Source organism: Vicugna pacos, chromosome 36, assembly GCF_048564905.1.
Source record: "Vicugna pacos chromosome 36, VicPac4, whole genome shotgun sequence".
NCBI classification, from domain to species: domain Eukaryota; kingdom Metazoa; phylum Chordata; class Mammalia; order Artiodactyla; family Camelidae; genus Vicugna; species Vicugna pacos.
Window position 1 is genome coordinate 8,619,009 of NC_133022.1, and position 4,885 is coordinate 8,623,893.

General features: G+C 38.4%; 1 pseudogene; it reads left to right on the forward strand.

The window, feature by feature from the left end:
• The first annotated feature begins 526 nt into the window (after window positions 1–526).
• LOC102533906 (actin, cytoplasmic 1 pseudogene) lies at window positions 527–1,678 on the forward strand (annotated as a pseudogene).
• The last annotated feature ends 3,207 nt before the right edge of the window (window positions 1,679–4,885 follow it).

The window sequence follows — 4,885 nt, forward strand, 5'->3', positions numbered from 1 at the left end:
AAGCAGGGGGTGTGGTCAAATTAGTGTAAACCACATCCACTCCTCATAACTATTAGGCATCATAGATATATGTTGCATTGGAATTTGTTATTCAAATGAATTTATTTCAATATGGAAGCAATCACTTCTTTTAAGGACAGTTTTTTTTTTTGATAAAATATCTGTTTCACACAAAGTGTTTTAAACATTAGCATGATATATACCAAACCAATGTAATTTTAGGAACAGTAGAAATTAATAGCGATTGTTCCCTAAAAGCTAAAATTGTTGTTTTCAGTCAATACTAAGCTGATTTTGAAATATAAATGGCTTTTAATAGCTAATAATTCTGTGGCTATTAAATTTATTTATTTCCTTTTTTATAATCATATTTCAGTATTTAAAACTATATATATATTATTTCTTATGAGTGTCTTATATATCTTCTTTCATGAGTAGATCGAGAAACTTTAAGCTGACAGCTGAGACCACATCCACTCCACCAGTAAAGGCCCCTCACTGCTCCAGCTTTGCCACCAGGCTCCACCAATACCAATTCAACATGGAAGATGATGTTGCTGTGCTTGTGGTTGACAATGGCTCTGGCATGTGCAAGGCCGGCTTTGCAGGTCACGATGTACCCCATGCCACCTTCCCATCCATCGTGGGGCACCCCTGGTACCAGAGCGTCTTGGTGGGCATGGAACAGAAGGACTTCTATGTGGGTGATAAGGCCCAGAACAAGAGAAGCATCTTGAACCTCAAGTACCCCATAGAGCATGGCATCATCACCAACTGGGACGACATGGAGAACATTTGGCACCACACCTTCTACATTGAGCTGCGTGTGGCCCCCGAAGAGCACCCCATCCTGCTGACCGAGGCCCCCCTGAACCCCAAGGCCAATCGTGATAAGATGACCCAGATCATGTACGAGGCCTTCAACACCCCAGCCATGTACTTGGCCATCGATGCCGTGTTGCCCCTGTACGCCTCTGGCCACACCACTGGCATCGTGGTGAGCTCTGGTGATGGGGTCACTCACACTGTGCCCACCTATGAAGGGCACGCCCTCACCCATGCAATACTGAGTCTGCACATGGCTGGCTGGGACCTGACGGACTTCCTCATCAAGATCCTCAGAGAGTGTGGCTACAGCTTCAGCACCATGGCCCAGAGGGAAATTGTGCGTGACATCAAGGAGAAGCTCTGCTACGTTGCCCTGGACTTGGAGCAGGAGATGGCCACTGCCGCCTCCAGCTCCTCCCTGGAGAAGAGCTACGAGCTGCCTGATGGTCAGGTCATCACCATTGGCAGGGAGCGCTTCTGCTGCCCCGAGGCTCTCTGCCAGCCTGCCTTCCTGGGTGTGGTAGCCTGTGACATCCACGAGACTACCTTCAACTCCATCATGAAGTGTGACATTGACATCCGCAAGGACCTCTGCTCCAACACAGTGCTGTGTGGTGGGACCACCATGTATCCTGGCTTCACCGACAGGATGCAGAAGGAGATCAATGCCCTGGCTCCCAGCACAGTGAAGGTCAAGATCATCACCCCCCCTGAGTGCAAGTACTCTGTGTGGTTGGGCGGCTCCATCCTGGCCTCACTGCCCATCTTCCAGCAGATGTGGATCAGCAAGGATGAGTATGAAGAGTCTGGCCCCTCCATCGTCCACCACAAGTGCTTCTGGGTGGACTGAGTTACCCCCCACTGTTGACAAAACTGTACTTGGCGCACAATATAAGATGAGATTTGCATGGCTTTATTTGGTTTTGCATTTTCATTTCTTTCTTTTTTCTTTTTCTTCATCCTTGACTCAGGATTTAAAAATTGGAATATTCAAGGTGATAGCATTCAGTTGGATTGAGCATCCCCAAAGTTTTACAAAGTGGCTGATGACTTTATATACTTAATTTTATGTATATAGTCTTTATGGCCTTTATCTCATTATAAAATTTAAAATATTGCTCGAAACTATAATAATTTTAATTAAACCTTATCCTAGGAATTAAATTTAAAAGTTTTCCTGAATAATACTTGCTTACTTGCTTTATCCATTTTTATACCTTCCGTACATAATAAAAAATTATATCAAGTATTGAATCATATGCTAAAGCAGTTGAAATTGTGAACAATATAGAAATAATGGCCACTGATTTAGATTCATAGAAGGTGTAATCATTTCCAGTGGCTCAAAATTTGCAGTTTCCTATTACCGGGCATTAATGCCAAGATGATAGATTTCTTCTGTCTTGTGATCTCTATGTAATTGACTTCAGAATTTACAATGAAGGAGAGAAGGGGGTCATAGAGTCAACCCAATGGCCGATTAAGAGAATCACCCCTTCCAAGATTGGACCATTGTTGTTAGGGAACAAACAGTTACTTTCTGCTTTACTTGACTTCAGGCTAGGAAATTTGTAAATATTATGAAAAATTATTTGATTCACTCTCATTAGTGGGCACTAGATATAACTGAATGGAAGTAGACAATACATAGTGATATATAACACTATGATAGTATATAATTTGTAGTAAAATTTAGGAATACGTTCCTCTTTCTGGTTTAGGTTAATTGATATTGGCTCCTAGTAATTTAGAGTTTGCCCATTTTTCTGTTATTAATCCTTAAAAAAAACTTCTCATGCACTGGGGGACACTCACTCTTTAAGGAATTTGATGTGAAACATTTTTTAATGAGGAAGTCTTTGTAACATTAAAACTCACCTCCTCATTATTTATTGGTAGATTTCAGATGTATGAATTGTTTAGTTGAAACAAACAATGACAAAGTTAGATCAGTGAGTTCAAGTTTTTCTCCTACGTTAGTCTAAGGCAAGTTGCTTTTCAATTCTTAGTTTGTGAGTAGCTAAGCTTAGGTTAAGACGTTTGTTAACTTTTAATTATTTCCTAACTTTTCTTTTCCTGTACCTGATTTCTTTTTTGTTTTACAAATATATGCCCTGACAGAAAAAACATCTGAAAATCAAATCAAGCAAATTATCTTCCAGTATTGCATCTTCAAAAACTGCCTCAAGAACCAGGAGTGAATAAGGAACATGATAGAGAGGACACGTCTGTTTATTCAGGGTGTTGCTGTGTGGAAAATTATGAGGACATGTGGCTCAAACATTGCAAATTAGAGTGGGGAAATAATAAAAAACTCATCACAAATGAGGTAACATGGAAAATAGGGTAATAACTTCCAATCTAACACATAATATACTTGATTGTGTAGAAAAAGATACATTGGAAGCCTCTGTCTCTGCAGTATTCCAGGCATCTCCTGAACACAAAGAGCCAAGTGTGAAAAAGTTTTTTCCATCTTACTCCAACCCCAAGTCCCCAAAATACACTTGCCAGTTGTCTTCAAAACTTCTTTTCAAAGAAAATAAATTAGACTATGAACCTGAAACGGACACTGAACCTGCTTTTCACCAAAAATGAGGAAAATTTTATAATGATATAGAAAATAAAAAGTAAGGGACCCAGTAGCTGCATTTGAAGTGAAAGATGACCAAGAGTTTGATATGCAAATGATACAAAATAGGAACCAAAATACCACTAACTGCAAATCAGCCATGGGACTCACACACCTCAGTGTAGTGATCAAAAAAACTTTTGGGATTGTGGCTTGCGCACATGATTCAAACAAAAAAAATTCATGATATTTCTGCTATTTGAAATACTTATAAGAAAACCAAACCAATACAAACAGGTTCCAGAAGCCACTCCTTGTAGATAGCTGCGGTGCTAGTAAGTCTAAAATTATGGACCCTGAATTAGAATATATGAGTTCTTCTCCATCGAATCGTAATAGTACATTCAAAGTATATCTAAATGAAGAACTACAGCATTATGTGCAAAAGTTTAAGTGTTAGTTATGCGGCTTACAAATAGAAAAAGAAAATTCAGCTTCAAAGATAGGTGGAGGTTCATATGCTTCCACTTTGTTTTTTCTCATTATCAATGATCTGATCCATTCTGGTCCATATCCGATCTGATTTTCTGTTTGTGAAAATAGCCTATGTATTTAGTGGGGTCATCTAAATATGTAATTGCATAGAAATAGATGGTTTCTGCCATCTAAATAATTAGAAATTGCTGTAATAATTTCCTATTTTTTTTGTTTGTTTCTTAATCAAGCTAAGTCCCTCTGTCATTCGTTCATATGAACAGGGAAAGTAATTTAGCTGGCTAGCATGTGACTTTCTGAGCCTGAATAAACACTAATGAAATTGCTTAAGAAATGTAACAAACTCATTTTTTTCCCAAATCTATGAGCTTAAATATAAATTGGATTTCTATGGAATGAGAAAAAAGTGGTGACTGAGAGAAGGCATAGAAACACATATTCTCACTAAACTGATCTGTTTGATGTGCTTTAGTGAGTGCAGGCTAATCTGCTTTACTAAACAATTGGCCCTTTGAATTCCATCACGGCCACTTTGAGATATTTGTAAAAATAAATACATGTGCTCCCACCTATTTTTTTTAACTTTTTTATTGCATTATAATCATTTTATAATGTATCAATTTCCAGTGTAGAGCACAATTTTTCAGTTATAAATGAACCTACATATATTCATTGTCACATTCTTTTTCATTGTGAGCTAAAAGAAGATCTTGTATATAATTCCCTGTGCTTTACACGATAATCTTGTTATCTATTCTATATACACCTGCCAGTATCTACAAATTTCAAACTCCCAGCCTATCCCTTCCCACCCCATCCCACCTGGCAACCACAAGTTTGTATTCTATGTCTATGAGTCTGTTCCTGTTCTGTATTTATGTTCATTTGTCTTTTTTCTTCTTTCTTTCTTTCTTTCTTTCTTTCTTTCTTTCTTTCTTTCTTTCTTTCTTTCTTTCTTTCTTTCTTTCTTTCCTTCCTTCCTTCCTTCCT